General features: G+C 32.8%; 1 long non-coding RNA gene across 14 annotated transcripts in view; it reads right to left on the bottom strand.

The window, feature by feature from the left end:
• LOC103349096 (uncharacterized) overlaps positions 1–19883 on the bottom strand; it is a 372847-nt gene that overhangs the window by 234675 nt on the left and 118289 nt on the right. The window lies entirely within an intron of this gene.

Raw genomic sequence — 19883 nt, 5'->3', positions numbered from 1 at the left:
CGTTTTAATCACATATTTTCAGTTCATTTTATAATCATAAGCTTAACCCACCAGTAAGTAAAGAATTCAACAAATACTAACAAGAAAAAGACAGTAGAGACAAAAGCTATAAACAATAATCAGTTTTTAATATGTCAATTTTGGCCGGCGCCGCAGCTCAATAGACTAATCCTCTGCCTTGCGGCGCCAGCACACCAGGTGCTAGTCCCTGTCGGGGTGCCAGATTCTGTCCCGGTTGCCCCTCTTCCAGTCCAGCTCTCTGCTGTGGCCAGGGAGTGCAGTGGAGGATGGCCCAAGTGCTTGGGCCCTGCACCCCATGGGAGACCAGGAGAAGCACCTGGCTGCTGGCTTCGGATAGGCGCGATGTGCTGGCTGCAGCACGCCGGCGGTGGCGGTCAATGGAGGGTGAACCAACGGCAAAAAGGAAGACCTTTCTCTCTGTCTCTCTTTCTCACTGTCCACTCTGCCTGTCAAAAAAAATGTCAATTTTGTTCATATACATTACATTTATATGTATTCTGTGAATTACCACAAATCAAGGAAAACATAAGTTATTTTTCTTTTGGGAGCTGGATTATTTCACTTAGTATGGTTTGCAGTTTACCCACTTTGTTTTTTTTACTGTAGTGTAGTATTCCATAATGTATATAAATCATATTTTCTTTATCTAGTCATAGGTTGATGGGCTATCTCAGTTATTGTGAATTGAGCTGCAATAAACATGGGGGTACAGATAACATTTTTTTAGATGAAATAGCAAAACACCATATGCTGCCAATATCATACCGGTAGTAACTGAGCTAGAAGATTCTCAGTTGCCAGGGAGGGAATATTCTCTAAGTTTTGCCTCAATTGTCACTGAGAAGGATCATAGAAAAGCAAATCCCTCCTAGAAAGTGAATAATACTGAACTGGGGATTTGCTTCTAAGCAGACACACACACACACACACACACACACACACGTGCACATGCCTAATCCAGTACACCATATAATAAAGGTACATGGAAATACTTCTCCAGCAATATGTCTGAGTTTCTATAGACCCCTGGGGTCTATGTCCCTCATTTTGTTTCCTCTTTCAAATGTTATAATTCCTCTTTTCTCATCATTACAACTTTACTATATATATATATAGTAAAATTCTGAGGTCTCTGGGCCAAGAAGAGCCAATTCCACATTGGATATGATCACCAGATCCTGAAATCCCAGGATAAGTCTATAAATAGATGAGAAATTTAGTGAGGCATGAGGAAGATTGTGTGCATTTTGCATGTAAGAAGAAAAGTGAATATTTGGATAGAAGAGGCTGGGCTCTAACAGGGTGAATTATTCTGCAGAAAATAATCACATCCATTTCTCTTCAGAAAAATCTATTTTTCTGAAAGAATGACTTTCCACCGATATAAGCAGTTTAATTGACTTAATAAAATGTATGAGGTAACATAAGCACAGGTCGAAAGTGAAGTTTGCTATTTAGACTGTGTTGCACTCCATTCTGGTTGGCCATATGAAAGACCATATGCCATGTAGCCTTCATCCCTTAAGCCTGAACACTGTTAAAAAGACTGGAATCCATATCTCCCTGTCGGGTAACTAGAGCCGTGCTCAGTTAAGCTGAGGAAGGCCAGCTAAATCACAGCCTGAATCATAACTGCTCTAAGGGGAATGCAGACTGTAAGGAAAACAAAGATATTTTCAATATAAACCACTGGAATTTAGGGCGATTAGTTATACACATTATTGTGTCAATAGTTAACTTTACATGGCAAAGGATTTATTTTCTCTGTGAAGTGTAATATATTTAATCTAAAATAAGAGAAGTAACTGAGAACTCCTAAATTATATTTTCCCTTATTTATTTTGTTACATCTTATTATCTTTGGTTCAGAAAAATAGACTCTTGTGGGCTTGACATATTCTGAAAGCATGTACTTCGAAGGAAAGGTATACTGTTTTCATTCAGGTGGATTAATTCACTTCATTATTTAAAATAATGTTCTATTTATTTCATCTAGAAAAGCTATAGCATTCCCATGCATGACAACTGTTAGTTTAAGATGGATAAACATTGTAAAGTTATATCAGAACATGTGCTTGCCATAGCTTATTTATGATAGCTTATTTATAATCCAGAAGCATGGACCCTATAATATAACAGAACATTGTGACAGATGGAGACTGTCATACAATTATTTTTAGAATTGGCTTATAATGTTCAATTTTGTAAATATTAAATACTGTTACTTCCATCTGCAAAAAGCACTAAGTAAATTGAAATTATTTATTTTATTTCTATATAATTAAATGCTATATTATTGAATGCAAATAGTCCATAAAACAAGTACTCTCATTTATAGCCTATCAAAATTTTACCTGTCTGCATTTATATCACCTAAGATGTCTTAGAATGAAAATTTAAATAAATATACTCTCTTGTTGAAGTATAGTTTAAATAAGGTTCACTAGGTAGTGGCTTTAAATTGGATTTATTAAGAGCAGAAATGCACATTTAAGGATGGTAGAAGTCTTTGGATTTCATACAATAGTGTATGCACAAATAGCAGTTTGTAATGCCTTGGCAGCTTTGTCACTTGTCCATTTACAATATATTTTAAGCTATGAAACAGTAATATTTTCTCATTCTTATATGTAGTGTGGATAAAAGTATATTTTCTAAAATACTACTATTTTTGCTAGTTTGAAGCTTACACACTAAAAAATGCCTATATTCCAAAACCAACTTAAACTCTGTAATCTTCAATTCATAAAGAGCTGGAAAAGATTTATGGAAAATATTTATTATGAAAGAAACTATATATGGATTTTAACATTATTTGCACTAAAATGAAGTGAACTTTTAATTCATTTTATACAAACTTTTTGAAATCTACTTTTATGTCCAGATCTATGATCCTGAGTCCTTAGTATTCTCTCTTAGAGTAAAATTTGGAGACTCATGGGTAGAGAAAAAAGAAGTACAGGATGAGATTATAGAAAGTATAACGAGAATTTAAATCATTACTCCCAGGAATAATTAAAGAATGTATTTCATAGATAGATTTGAGAGCCCTTAGTTCTATAAAATAGCACTGTTTTAGTGACGTGGTGAAAACACTGAAGTCTTTGGCAAGGGAATAAAATCATCAGAATTTAAAATTGGAGAAACAGTCTTGCAACAAAGTGAGTGATACTTTGCAGATAAAAGCTAGATACGAAGGGACAGGGTAGGAACTGATCAATACACAAGATAAACTGCAAAGGCTTTAGTACAATTGGCAGAGCAAATGCAGAATAATGTAAGCGATGTTAGTTAGTTGATTCAACATAATTCACCATAGAAATAGAAGTAGAGAAGAGAGTTGGATGAAATTGGGATTTTTCAGGTGACAATTCACAGAAGCAAGACAAAAGTTTTGGATGTGAATGCAAAAGAATGTTGTTCAACAACTGCTACATCTGTGTATTTCTCGAAGATATATGTTACAAGTTAATTCAGAAACTATGCAACAATTTTTAAAGATTTATTTATTTGAAAGGCAGAATTACAAGAGGCAGAGGTAGATAAAGAGAAATGTCCTCCATCTGCTGTCTCATTTCCCAAATGGTTGCAAATGGCTGGAGCTGGGCCCATCCAAAGCCAGAAGCCAGGAGTTCCTTCCATGTCTCTCATGTGGGTGCAGGGCCCAAGAGCCTGGACCATCCTCCGCTGCCCTCCCAGGCCACAGCAGAGAGCTAGATTGGAAGTGGAGGAGCCAGGACTAGAACCAGTGCACATATGGGATGCTGGCACCACAGGCAGCAGCTGCACTAGTTACACCAAAATGCCAGCCCCATTATGCATAGTTTAAAATTTAAAAGTATTTCATTGTTTTTTTTCATGCACTCAAAACCATTCAATTCATCAAATATTCTATGTGTAAGCCATATAGTAATTTATTATAATTCATGATATGAAATATTCCTACACTGCCTTAAATATTATTCATATAGATTGAAAAAGCTTTCAAAAGTTCTAATTTCACATCTGAGTTATACATTTCTCCAAGTTAATTGGTTAACTTAAAAAACACTGAGGTTAAACATTACTACCATTAGATAAAGATCTGAGAGATTAGCATTAATGACATTACTATTTTGTTAATATTCAACACTTGAACTAAATCTATTTCAAGGACCAACGTCTGTGTGCAGAAGAAAGAAAATTTAAGAGATGTAATAATTTCTTCCCCCAATATAGCTATGTGATATTATATATGAAAAATATTAAACTATGTTGACTTGTTTTTGTTTTATTCATTTATTTTGTTTAACTTGTTGCTGTATTTGGATGTGGTTCTGGTTAATTTTTACATGATAAATCTATTTTTGAGTAAGTTTTAGATGAAATTAATCTATTCACTGTTTGCTGTTTATTTTACTATTCATGGTGGGGAAAAAAAGCCCTGCTTATAAACCTATATAGTTAGCATAGTTGAATTTAAAAGGGAGATGTTCAAAGGGAGAATAAAAGATCTATAAATAGATACTGATATTTCCTAGTGATATGATTACTATCTCTGAGATATTTCATTGCTTCTCACTGTCCAGGCCTGAAACTGATTAGAACACTCAGAGCAGACCAGCCCTCTTTAAAATGAGTAAGATGGAAAAAAATAACTGGTGACTAGTTGATGAATACAAATGTCAATGTATTTTACCTTCCAGCAATCAGAATAACAGCACTTGTTAATAAAATCACACCTCCTCTATTGTAAAAGAAAAAGGAGTTCCAGACACTAAATGGAGGGGAAGGTGTGGGGGGCTTCCAGGTCAAGATAATTTTCTTTCTCTTAGATTGTGTGATTATGTAGGTGTATCCGCTTCTAGAAAACACATGAACAAGTTCTGGTGAATACTGGGTACCTTTGTGTTGTTTTACACTTCAAGGGAAGGTTTCCTTCCAAATCAGCCCGGTAATTTCTTTGGGAAAGCCTAATGATGCTATCTCAGCGTTACTATAGTGACCACCCTGCTCCGAGAACAACATGTGATTTAATTTATATAATCCTCACAACAACTATGAAGAAGAGCCAATTATTATTCAGTTTTAAGGATGGAGAAACTGATGCACAAGTAGCTTAGTGAACATACCAAAAATCATGGGCCAAGTAAGATATTCAACCCAGCTTATTACTTCCACTCTCACTGTCATCTAATAACAGCACTTTCTTCTTTACTGAATAAATAGCCATGTATTTCTCCTGTAACAGTAAGTATAAAATATTACTGCACATTAATTTTATAAAATATGTGTTATCAAATGCATGGACTTCTAGAAGACTCATTTTTTGTTGATACAGTCATGTTAAGAATAAATTATAATTAAATTATTTTAGATTCTAAATCTTAATTGTGTTTCAGTAATCCTTTATGCTATTATGCCCTTTCTGTTGATTGATTTCCAAAAATACCTTATTAATTATATATAGCTAAATTGTTAATAAATCTTATTTCTATAACAGAGAGCTCTATAATCCATAATCTTCCCCTTTCCATTTGCATTCTTCATTTCAAGAAAAATAATGCAAACACCTTTCCTCCCTGCAGCCTTTTCATGACACACAATGCAGTCATGTGCAAGTATCAAGTCTTTTTTTTCCTTATACAAGCATATTCTCTTAAACCCTTTTATTCCTGATATTTATTTTACCTTGCTCTGGAAAGTTTTTAATTTTTTTTTATTATTTTTGAATACAGGTATTAGAGTATGAACTTTAAGTCAAAATATTTCTACTGAAAACACCAGATAGAAGCATGAATATGTTTTTAATGTTGAAATGGTTAAATTATCACTACCTGTATCAAAAAACAATAGCTACATTTTTGTTCTCTCTTAGGGATTTGAGGATGAAACTTCCATTTCTTTGACCATTTTGTTATCACACCTTCCATCTTCCTCTGCCATTCTTATATTTCTTGTAAATATTTTTAAATTACTTAACATTTTATAACTTAGGAAAGCTCACCTTTCCAAATACCCTTCATTTATCACTAAAGATTCACATTATAATAAAAAAATTCATGTATGTGAGTGAAATTGACATCTTGGGTTGATTATTGTTTATAGCCCTTGTCTATATTCCTGAAGAACAGGGCTTTTTCTACTTTTCACTTGTTGAACTCTTCATTTTGTGGAACATTAGGTCTGTGACTATAAATTTAAAATATGCTATTGCAAAAATTAAATAAGAAGGAAGGAAGGAAGGAAGGAAGGAAGGAAGGAAGGAAGGAAGGAAGGAAGGAAGAAGGAAGGAAGGAAAGAAGTAGGCGGGAAGGATGGAGGGAAGTATCACTATATTCTTAGAACTGTATCCATGAACTATATGAATTCTGTTCTCTTTATATTAATAAAAAATAAATTATATAAAATAAAAAAGATGAAGTCTATAATCTTGTCCACCTTCCTCTTTACCTGGGAATTTGATGTATGACCTAAGTCAATGGACTCTGCTACTCTCTGATTTCCAAGCAAGATTGCCAGTCAGAAACAGGAGAAAAGGATAAGTACAGATTTCAGATTGTCACTTCCTTTTAATTTTTACTTTTAATTTTTTATTAAAAATACTTATCAGACATAAAAGTTGTACATATTTCTGGGATACTATGTGATGTTTTTAACCATGTATACATTGTGTAATGTTCAATTAGGGTAACTATATTAATCCTTTCAAGCATATATCTATAGTGAAAAAATCCAGAAACCTATTTTCTAGGTTTTATAGATGAATATAATGTAAATTAATATTATATATCTTTGCCTTACTGTAAAATGGAACCTCAGAACTCCTTACTTCAATCTAGCCATAACCTAGTACTTGCCATCCTAGTTTCCTCCTTGAGGATTTCCTTTTACTTAAGATCTCTGTGGCTTCAAATCTTTCTGAGGTTACTTTAATTTGATAGCATTGCTCCCTGATTTACCACTGACTGATGAAGTAACTGACATCTAGAAAGTTTCTGAAACGCAGATTCACAACATGAAAACCTGGAGTCATGTTGCTTACATGTGAAGGATTCTTGTCAATACTTCACTGAAGGACGAAATGAGAAACTTATATAACCACAGCATTGGTGGCATCACAGTTGGTCAAATTATTACTACTCATGGCAAAAGAAGTCACAAAAATGAAAGGAAAGGCATTGAGAGAGAAGTTGTCTGTAGCATTAGTTATTAAGGTAACAGTAGTGCTCCTGTATCTTCAGGCAGAATGATGTTCTGACACTTTGGATTTCTACCTGTGTTTTTCCTGAAGCTACTAATATAGTGCAGGAAATTCTTGTTTTGATAGCCTGCTTCATAAGACATAGACCACTACCAATTTCTGTATCACTTGGTATCTCATCACTGAATGGATGGCAGGCTGCCCCTTAAAACTCCCGGAATTATCAATCAATAGAATTATATTAATTAAAAGAGAAGTCATTCAGCTTTTTCTAACATATCTAGAAGGTCTATATTAAAAGAAACAAAATTAAAGGTTTTCAATAAGAGGTGTCCACATGCAAGTGGGCTAGAGCACACAGATGGAGGCTATGAATCCCAGTACACGAACTAGAAATAAACAAACAAAAAGAGAAAATAGATAAATCATGTGCCTATTACTTCTGAGGACAAGTGAGGATTGTGCAAGTAAAGACTAGATTATGATTCCAGAGTGGTGAGTCCTTATTAGGTAAGCTGCAACTCCATGTATTTACAAACCAACTTTAAAATATAAATCCATTATATTTTCTATTATTAACTTACCCACCTCCTGCAATCTGCAAATGTCACTCATTAAACTTTTTATACATATTTCAGTGTGCATCTCTAAAAGATAAGTGCTCAGATTCAAATGGAACTATAATATTTCAAAGTAACAAAGCAATCCCATTCAAAAAGTTTGGAAACATATCCACAGAAAAACTTGCACATGGATGGTAATAGCTTCACTCACAATTGTCAAAATTTATGAATAACTAGTATTAAGATTTCTTACACAGATGTATGGATAAATAAAGTCTGCTACATTCAGACAAGAGAATATTATTCAACATTAACAAGAAATGGGCTTTCAAGCTATAAAAAGATGGAGGAAGCTTAAATGAATATTATTAAAAGGAAACAGTCAAATTCAAAAATCTACATACCATATGATTCTTACTACTTGACATTCTGGAAAAGATAAAATTATGAAGATAATAAAAAGATTAATTCATGTAAGGATTTGACAGAAAGTCACAGATGTATAGATAGAGCCCAAATCACAGATAAATGCAATAAAATATGTTGTATGATACTGTAATTATGAGTATATGTAATTACGCAAAAATGAATACATATGTATACATTATATACATATATAAAACCACAGAATGTAAAACACCAGAGTGAATTCTATCGAAAACTAGGGACTTGGATAATAATGATGAATGTCCATCAGTTGTAACAAGTATACATGCAATTAGGGGATTTTTTTTGATACAGGGGCCTCTGCTTAAAATACTTAAACATGAAACATAAGAATAGAATTTGGACATGAACATGAGCGCACCTAGTTCCAGCACAAATGTTTATTTCTTGCAAAATAAGATGATTGAAAGTGTAAAAAAAAAGGTTACAGTTTAGTTGGTGAAAATTTAGATGATGGTTAAATTATTTCTCTCACTTTGATTTCCAAGGGCAAAGATAAACATTAATTAGTTACAATTTGTAGACTTTATTTCATTCAAACAAGTCAACAACATAAGCAACTTTGTTGTTGTTTACCATTCACTGGGTATCTGATGATATTAAAAGAAGAAATTTTTGTTTGTTTGTTTCTGACTTTTAGTGTTATAAAATGAAAGGAAAGTGAAAGGTCTCTGTCTCTCTCCCTTTTTCTGAATCGCTAACTTTCAAATAAATAAATGAATAAACCTTTTTTAAAAACTAATTCTTCAGATTTCAGCATAGTTAGGAACTGAATTCCAGCTACAATGCTTACTTGGAAGTGATTTTGATAAACAACTTTCCTAGGCTTTTTGCACTCCTCTTTCATCTTCTGTCATATGGAAATAATTATGCTATTTACATCATAGGGCTATTTTGAGGATTAAATCAGATATACATAAAAAACAAGAATGGTTTCTGGAATATGAAAAACCCTATAAAATTTGCTTTTTTAGTAACAGTATTAATGATAATAGGAAAATGAAATCCTTAGCACTACTGTGTTGCCAGTTAAGGTTTTGTTTATTGAGAATACAACACAAACACTGTAGCACAAATTGAAACAGAAAGTCCAGAGATTTAAAATAAGTAATATTTTCGTTAGTGGCAAACACTAGAGAGAAAAAAAGAAAGGAGTGGGAAATAGGAATTGTCAAATAAAGGGTATTTTACAGGGAGCATTCAATTGATAGCTCCATGATAATTAAATTTCTTCCGTAATCAAAATACAAATGAAATGAATAAGTTAATACTTATTAAAGCTATTTTAGAAGGATAATTTGCACAATAAAAATAGTATTTAATTATAACAAATAGTTTACAATGTACTTAATTGCTTACAAATATCAGCTCTCTCAATTAATAGCTCTATAATATCTTGGTATAAAATTGGAATCTATTAAAATAGCTAACCTTTAGGTTAAATCAATAGAATGAATTAAAATAAATAGATTATAAGTATTATGGCTAGGAATTCCACTTTTTAGGGTCATGCTTAGGATCCTAAAAATATATATACTGAGCTGTTCATTTTTAGTCCAAACATGAAGATTAAATGTTCATTTTTGTGTGTGTAAAATGATTTTATTGTCTTTGTCCTCCCATGTGATGGGAGAAAGTTTTAAATAGATATATGAAGATCTCTATCATGAATTATGATGAATAAAGTCCATGTATGTACATATTTTACACTAAGTTTTTATATATGAACTAATAAATTTATTAAACACTTGGATTATTTTGAAAAATAAGTGATGATTGATAAAGAGGAAAAATAAAACAATTCAACACATTCCAGAAAATAGTCTAGTTCTTTAAAAAAATAGAATAATGGAATTTATTCGTATTGCAATACTACTAAATGGAAATAACCCAATAACATGAAAATAAAGTTGCATGTATCTAATAGGACCCTCAAAATAGAAATAAAAGTATAAAATTTTCAAAGAAAACCAATTATCATCCTATTCCATTATGGACTATTAGATCTCTAGAGTTCCATTAGATATGCACTTATTTTACTTGCTAATTTTATTTTTGAGGGTCTACAATCTCATTTTGAACTTCCAAATTACATTAGACAGACATTTTATCATATTCTTTTTCCCCCAGTGGGTAGCATTTGAGACACAGAAGATCCAGAAAAAGAAAACTCATTTTACTGCATCCCAGTTTGACAATATTCTTTAACATTTGTTAACTTTATGACATTACTAGAACCATAAACTCTTATATGACTATCTGTCAAATGTTTAGCTGTTCGTCTACCACTATAGTACGCTGTCATCATTCTGTGCATAGACATCTCAAATTTGGTCACATGTGTTTTATGTGACTTTTACTTCAGTTTGGTATCCCCTGAATTCTGCTCTACATTGTAGCATATCCTTGCGTGAGTTAATGTTTCCTGCTCCATAGCAATTTAAAATATATCGTTCCTCAGGCTTTTATACTTTCTAAATTTTGTACTCATTTTAACTTGGTATTTTTATTCTTAAAAACTAAAAATATATTAAAAGATGGACATTTGTCTTACTGAGTTCCACGTTAAATAAATCCTCATCTTTTTTGCACATTTATTGGCCCTATGTAAAATGTTATTTTTGAAATTCTCTGAATAACTTTTCCACCCATGTTAGGTTCATATTTTTTATTCAGAATTTGATTCTGTTAAAGAGACCAATAGAGAAGCACAAATGCAAATAAATGTAGAAAAGATGTATCCTTCTGTATCAAACTCACAAAAACCAATAGAAGTAAGAAAAATTATTCAAGAGATCACAAATTCAGTTACCCTCATGGAAATCCACCAAGTTTTACCAAGCATTATAACTAAAAATTATGAACTTTTCTTCCTATTTTTAATGTTTTATTTATTTAACCATTTCTTCATTAAGGATTATTCATTTACTCATCAAATAAAAAGTAGTTCACCGTATTTTAACCACTTATATGTTAATTTCATATATATATATATATAGTTATGATTCTTGACATCTGAACATGGATAAGAAGAATACTTTGAGAAAAACAAAAAAAAAACATAATTCCATTCATCTGCAGTTTAAGCATTAGCTAACTTAAACAATGTATTGTTTAAGGATACATGTGTAGAGAACAAAAATAATGGACACTATGAGAAACAGTGACTTGATCAGCTCTTGTCCTGACAGTTGATGTGCAATATAATACTTTATTCATTTTAGTATTTTTTTTTTGTTCTAGTAACTTTGGTTGAACTCTGTAATTAACACACAATTGTTCTTAGGTGTTTAAATTTTAACTGAAAAGTGATCCCTGTTAGGAATTTGGAAAACATCATGTTGAGTGAAATAAGCCAATCCCAAAGGGACAAATACCACTTGTTCTCCTTGATAGGTGACAACTAACTGAGCACCAAAAAGGAAACCTGTTAAAGTGAAATGAACACTATGAGAAACGGTGACTTGATCAGCCCTCACCCTGACTGTTGATGAGCAGCTTAATATGTTATCCCTCTTAGTATTTTTTTGTTTGTTCTACTTAATACTTTTGGTTGAATACTGTAATCAATACACAATTCTTCTTAAGTGCTGAAACTTAACTGAAAAGTGATCACTGTTAAATATAAGAGTGGGAATAAGAGAAGGAAGAGATGTGCAATTCGGGACATGCTCAAGCTGACTTACCTCAAACGAAAGAGTTAGAAACATACCAGGGGATTCCAATTCAATCCCATCAAGGTGGCATGTACCAATGCCATCTCACTAGTCCCAGTGATCAATGTCTGTTCACAATTGATCATAATGATAGGACTAAGAACCAAAGGGATCACATAAACAAGAATAGTGTCTGCAAACACTAGCTGATAGAATCAAAACGGGAGAGAATGATCCAACATGGGAAGTGAGATACACAGCAGACCCATAGAATGGCAGATGTCCTAAATAGCACTCTGGCCTCAGAATCAGCCCTTAAGGCATGCGGATCTGGCTGAAAAGCCCATGAGAGTATTTCAGGCATGGAAAGCCAACACACTCTGGAAAAAAAAAAAAAAAAAAACTAAATGAAAGATCTCTGTGAGTGAGATCCCTGTGGAAAGAACGGGTCATCAAAGAAGGAGGTACCATTCTCTGAAGGGAGGAGAGAGCTTCCACTTTGACCATGGCCTTGTCTAAAAATTATCAGAGTCAGTTAACTCAGGGGCTTCCATAGCCTTGGAAGCTCATGACAAGAGCCTAGGTTGATTACTGATGCCATAAACAAGAGTGTCAATTTGTTAAGTCAACAACAGGAGTCACTGTGCACTTACTCCTCATGTAGGATCTCTGTCCTTAGTGTGCTGTACATTGAGATTTAATGCTATAACTTGTACTCAAACAGTATTTTTCACTTTATGTTTCTGTGTGGGAGCAAACTGTTGAAATCTTTACTTAATGTATGCTAAACTGATCTTCTGTATATAAAGAGAAATGAAAATGAATCTTGATGTGAATGGAAGGGGAGAGGGAGTGGGAAAGGGGAGAGTTGCGGGTTGGAGGGACGTTATGGGGGGGAAGCCATTGTAATCCATAAGCTGTACTTTGGAAATTTATATTCATTAAATAAATGTTAAAAAATAAAAATAAATATTTACTGAAAGAGTCAGAAAGTATTTGATTCTGTTGGAGAGAAACAGTCTAAATTACTTTTATTGTTCTTAATTAATAAAAATAAATTAATTCCATTTCTTATCTAAAAGGCAGAGAGAACACTGGTTAACTACATAAATATCCAGAACAGCCAGGGATAGGCTAGGCCAAAGCAAGGAGCCTGATTTAAATCCAGATTTCCCATGTGGATGGCAGGGATCCATGCACTTGAGCTATTATCCTCTGCCTCCCAGGGTGGCAAGCTGGAATCAGAAACAGAGCCAAGACTTGAAAAGATGCTCTGACATAAGATACAGGTATCTCAAGCAACATCTTAAATGCTGTCCCAAACACCACTCACCTCAATATTTTACTTTTTAACTGGGTAATTGTTTCAATGTTGTTTGCTAGCACATATGTATACATATGTGTCTTATATACATTTAATTTAATAACTTTTTATTAATTATTTTAATTTTACATATACATACCTATTAAAGAATATTAGTAAAATTAATATTCTTATATATACCTAAAAAAGTGAGTTATCAAGTGTATTATATTTAAATATATGCTAAAATAAATGTATTAATTCCAACCAAAATTCCTCAAATTTTGCATTAGAAATACAGCTTGATATTTAGTCTTCTTGGAAATAATGCCATATTCTATTACAATTTATGAATCTCCGGTTACCATACTGCCACTAATGAAGCAGTTTAAAAATCTTGAACCAGTTCAATAAAGTAAATGCCTTTTTGTCTAAATATAATTTGATAGCGTTTTAAAAGGCTAGGCATACTTTAATATATTAGTTCAATCTAAATTTATTGATGATAGATAACTTGTCAGTAATAATTTCTAGTCCAAAACACATCTTATCTCTTACAAAACCTAGTTAATTTAGGAAAACTGGTTAGATGATAATATTCATACAATCAAGACCTAGAAAGTAATATCCAAATAATAAAGGTCTCTTGATCAGTAATTCACAATGGAATATAGCAAAATGGATAACAAGGAAAACAACTATATTACAATTAGACACTAGAAAATACATTGAAAGAATTAACAGAGAAGAAATGAAATTTCTAGGCACATAATAAAGTATTTTACACATTCATATACTGATAATTGATTAGCATAGGATGAACTCCAAAAACGTTTTTATATGGAATTGTAACTTAAACCAATTACAAATTTATATAACTTAATCAGGGATTATTTATGGAGAAATATATTGAGAAAATATAGAGAAAAATATATAGAGAAATATTTATAGAGAAACAGTGAGACATAATAGCAATGTTTTAGTTGCACAATTCGATTATTGCAATATGGCACCATTTACAGAAATAGAGAAACTGATTGCTAAAATGTCAAAAGAAATAGTAAACATTGGTTTGACGATACAAAAGTATGTGTTTGAGGTGATTTTGAGGGAGGATTTCAGCAAAGATTGATGGACACATAGAAGCAAAGGCAGACAGCTCTTCAACTGATCAAGAGAATAAGAAATAATGCAGTGGCTAGAGGATGCTTTGGAGCAAAGGGAAGTATTTTTAATTTGATATTTTTTCCTCCAAGTTTTTGATGTGATGATGGTAAAATGATAGTGATGATGATTATAATGATGATGATGATGATGATGACAGTGATAGTAAAACAATGACTATGATTATGTAATTATTCATATATTGAGACTATAGTTGTGTAAGTTAAAAAAAGGCAGAATAACATATAATCTACATCAAGCCTTCATTTTCTCCTTTGGAAACAATCTTGTTCCTTTTTCTCCACCTAGACCAGATAATTACTAGCAATTTTTCAAAGTTTTAAAGCAATCTTATTTTACTATATTTCAGAACTTACAAATGTCTATATTTCTGATGATGTTTATATAATGTGAATACATTACATATATTTCACATACACAGATTTAGCAGCACAGTGAAACTTCTCACCCTACCCTCTCTCCTATCCATGTTCCCACCCTCCCTCCACCTTCTTTTTTTATCCTTTCTTTTAACTTTTACAATGACATACTTTCAGATTATTTTATAATCATAAGATTAACTCTCCACTAAGATATACAGTACTCCAGTATGATTTTATAATTTAATTGAGAGTCTCTTGTATTCAGTAATATTCACTTAAAATTACAAATGTCATTGTTTCTGACATTAAAAATATTTCAACTATGCAAAAGAATGCAAACTATACTCTGCATTATAACACTCTAAGTAATAATGTGCTCCACAGGAAATCAACAATGCTGATAGTTAACTTTGCCATAGTAATAACTGACTTTCTTACTTATCTAGGATGACCTATTGAATAAAAGTATGGTTAGCAAAATATAAATGTCTGTATTTCTGCCTCTGAAATATATATGTCCTATAGAGCACTGAATTCAGTCTTCAGAAGTACAACTTGTCTAAATGATAAACTATCTGTTCACAGCAAATGAAATATAATATGGCAAATAAACAAAAGTTTGAAAACATCTGTGCACTAACATAGCAATAGGTCCAAGTTCAGGATCTGAAACAGTGATGTGTGTGCAATGATTAACATGTGCACACATCCTTTATGCGTGAGACAGGAGGCTATGTTACATTCATACTTATCTGGTCGTTTGTGAAGCCTCAGCATTAGTGAATTAGCAACGTGATCACTACCGAAACTTTCTCCTCCTATGTTTTTGTTGCATGTTTATTTTGGAGCTTTTTTGTAGTTTTTTTAATTGTTTAATTTTGTTTTTTGGTCTAACTATGACTATGCTAGAAACACAAAAATAGCTACAAACATGAATTTTGAAATATGGGATTCACCAACAAAGCCTTTACGCTGCCCACAGAGCATTGAATTCTATCACATCCTTGCTGACCATAAACCCCTGATATAACTTTTATTAGAGCATTTACTTCAAGAAATTTTCAGCTACATAATTTTTCTAAGTCTCTCTGAGATGAAATCATCTCCCAGTTCTTACTAGTTTCACACTCAAGATCTTTGTTTGTTTGTTTGTTTGTTTTGTTATAAAAAGTTTTTACTAATACAAAGAGAAAATTTCATGTATTTCACAGGTACAATTCTAAGAGGATAACCACTTTGTTGCAAAAGATAGGATTTCATTATTTTTCATGGCTGAGTAGTATTCCACAGTGTATATTTACCACATTTTCTTTATTCAGTAATCAGTTGATGAATATTTGGGTTTATTTTATATCTTAGCCATTGTGAATTGAGCTGCATTCAATATGGGCATACAGATAGCTTTTTCATATCTGATTTCTTTTCCCTCGGGTAAATTCCCAGGAGTGTCATGACTGGATCATGTGGTAGATCTGTCTTCAGAATTCTGAGGCGTCTCCATACTGTCTTCCACACTGAAGGCACCAGTGTACATTCCCACTAACAGCTGATTAGCGTGTCGCTTTGCCCACATCCTCAACAGCATTTATTGTTTCCTGCTTTCTGCATGAGTGCCATTCTAACTGGGGAGAGGTGAAACCTCATCGTGGATTTTGGGCCCCTACCACCTACCTGAGAGACCAGGATGGAGCTCCGGACTCCTAATTTCAGCCATTGTGTCTACTAGGAGATTGAGCCAGTGGAGGAAGATCTCTCCCCCTCTCTCCCTCTCATTTTGTATCTCTGTCTTTCACATAAATAAATCTTTCATTAAAAAAACGAAATGAAAGCTCCCCCTTTGTGTTTCAGTGAAGTTCAGTCTTCCTTCCTGTATTGCAGCAGTCTTGACTCCACTGCAATCATTTTGAATACAGTGTTCTTCATCTGTTAACTCCACCTCATACAAGTCTTCTCTGACTGACTACATAAAGAAAACTATATTCTCTACACATTATTTGTAGGAACATCACAGTTTGGGTCAATATGCTTTCCGTCTATAAAGTAAGACATCTACAGTGATATATTTTAAATTGACATTTTTTTTTGATGGGCGATTAAAGAAAAAATGTAGTATCCATAATGGTAAAGAGTGTATTTATAGTTTATTTAAGTTTATTGTTATGAAAAAAGACTTTCTAGACATAAATATATTAGGAAAATTTAATTTAGATCATTTAAATGCATAAAGTAAGAAATAAATTATTGATACAGTAAAAAATAAGTGAATACATAAATGAGTTTAATCCATTGACGTTAGGTACAATAGCTATAGTTTCTAGCAAACGACATGTAACGGTCTGAGAGAGTCTCATTTTTCACTAGCTTTCTTTCTTTCGTCCTACCACTATACATATATTTTTGACACTACTAGAATTTAAGATCCTTGAAAAACAGGATTATAGCTTAGATTTTTGTGACTCTCTCGCTTTGTGGCATATATTTAATAAATACATAACGGTTCAATTTAATTATTAGACACTAAAATATAAATTACATAACTTCTTTACTTACATAATATTTTTATAATGAACAAACAAGTTATGTTACCTACTATTGAATCACATAGATTATCAAGACAACTGAAAATAAGAATTCTGAAAAAGGAGTCATATAGAAGATAATGGTTAAAGAATATTTCTAATAAGAATAATAGCTATCAGAGTTAAAGTATCTGCTAGACACTTTTAAACGATATACATTAATCCAGTCATTTAATCTCCACAACAAACCTGAGAAATGTATTCTATAGAATCCAATACCTAGAGTCTTGATATAACTCACTCAATTTCATATAGTTACAGAGTTAGGAACTTAAACTGAGATCCTCTTGTTCAGGAGCCACAAAGTTTGGATTTTAGTACTTAACACTCAGTTGCTCAAAACTACCTCTCTTAGCTCAATTACACAACTTATCCTGAACCTAAAACCAGTGAAAGTAACAATGGAAACCTATCTTTAGGTAAGAAAGCAACAAATACAGCACAGAGCACTCATCCAGTAGACAAGGAAAGCAAACAAGCTTCCCCAGACATTTCCTTGTAAAGAATCCCAGCAGCCTCCTGAGAAGTGCATGGTGGACAACTTGTCCGACAGCTATTAATAACCCTAACATTGTTGAGGTGAATGTAGGAGATAGAAGGTCAAGTAACAGAATCCCCTTTGTTACTGTGGTCCAAAAACATCTGATGGGCTGGGTTTGGAGGAAAAGCACAATCTGAGCTGCATAAGTGACTTCTTTCTCATACCCTGGTCAGTAGCACAAAGGTGTATACTGCAAAGCTGTCCCTGCAAGATGGGCCTGCTAATTGAACCTGGGTTCTAGCAGAGCAGCTCAATAAAAAGCCCATCAAAACTCCTTACACATTAATGAAAATTTTCTGCTGGGAAAGAACAGACTCTTGACCATTGATCTATTAAAGAAAATTCCATCAAACTGCACCCTAGCTTAACAGCAACCTGATTGATGAAAAGTAAGCTGTAACTGCCTTTTAGGCAAAATCTGTTTGTTACGAAGTTGAAGAAATACAAAGTTCTAGCAATTAATGACACATGTGATGGAAATTTGAAGAAAAATGATAGACAAAAGGTCAGGTAAGAGATGTCTTCAAAAACTTCACGGATTTCAAAATTTTTGTATCACAATAAACATGTTTTAATTCCATTTCTCATAAATTTTTAAAGCCCCTGTTACATATGTTCTTTAATTTTGCATACAGGAATCACAACTTTAAGAAAGATAACAGAAATCCACACTTCAGAAAAATAAGCTATCATACTCAACCTAACTCTATGAGCTGTCCTTTAAATATAATTTTCAACAGAAAAGAGCATTAAATAGTGATCCTATTCTCTGTATACTTTGTGTTTATGTTCAGCTAAAATGGGCAGGTTGACTTAATTTATAAAATGTTTTTCCAAATGTCATATTTATGATACCTATGAGGGCATATCTGAGGAAGCTAGCTATGGTAAATAAAATATATTGCTGACTAAGTTACATATTTTATCAAAAGGATTGTCACAGCAAGGCCTCTTGGATAAACCCAAGGTAAGATTACTTACTTCATCCTCCTTGGAGATGACATCATAATAACCTGAGTTGCTTTTGATTGATACCTATCCCAATGCCGTAGGAAAGCAAAAATAATTTTTCAAAACCTCTGTGCTTAAATTTTTTTCTAAATTTCTACTTGTCTATTATGTTTTGTTTTTCATTGGGTTGTAATAATTTTAAGTTTCTTGCAATTTCCTTATTGTTAAATTTTAATAATTTTATATTTATGAAAGACATTAAACAGTAGTAATATTGATATTAAAACAATTAATTCAAAGGATTCAAAAGCAAGTAAACTACATATACAGTAATCTATGTGTTGTTAGTCCGAGCGAAAAGGCTGAATGAAGCATAAAGTCTAAACACGACCAGTTTAGACTAATGTTCTTTAGTAGTGTGGATTTTCTTATGCTAGTAAAAATTTTATATGACTAAAATAATCTTACCTTGTTTTTAATTTAATCTCTTCATTGAAGCATTATTTTAAAAGTTTGCATTTTAAATATATAGTTCAATGGCTTTTCAAAAAGTTCACAAACTGTATAACTAGCATCAAAATTAAAAATAGAATATAACTAATACACCAAAATATAATAAGCTAATTTTAAAAGCTAATAATTTTAATTTTAAAAGTCTGACACTGAAGTCAGACAAAGACATTATCACAAAACTACAAGAAGGGGCTGGCACTGTGGAGCAGTGGGTTAAAGCCCCTTCCTGCAATGCTAGCATACCATATGGGTGTCGATTTGAGTCCTGGCTGCTCCACTTCCGATCCAGCTCTCTGCTATCACCTGGGGAAGGATTAGAAAATGGCCCAGGTCCTTGGGTCCTTGCACTCAAGTGGGAGTCTTGGAAGAAGCACCTGGCTCCTGGCTTTAGATTGGTCCAGCTTCAGCCACTGTGGCCATTTGGGGAGTGAACTAGAGGATGGAAGATAGATCTCTCTCACCCTCTCTCTCTATTTCTATCTCTTCCTCTCTGTAATTCCTCCTTTCAAATAAATAAATAAATCTTAAGAAAACCTACATGAAAATATTAACACAAATGCAAAAATCCTAAACAAAAAC

This window comes from Oryctolagus cuniculus, chromosome 9 (assembly GCF_051225735.1).
Source record: "Oryctolagus cuniculus isolate XC-2025 breed Fujian yellow rabbit chromosome 9, ASM5122573v1, whole genome shotgun sequence".
NCBI classification, from domain to species: domain Eukaryota; kingdom Metazoa; phylum Chordata; class Mammalia; order Lagomorpha; family Leporidae; genus Oryctolagus; species Oryctolagus cuniculus.
This window is presented reverse-complemented; position numbering and strand designations above follow the sequence as displayed.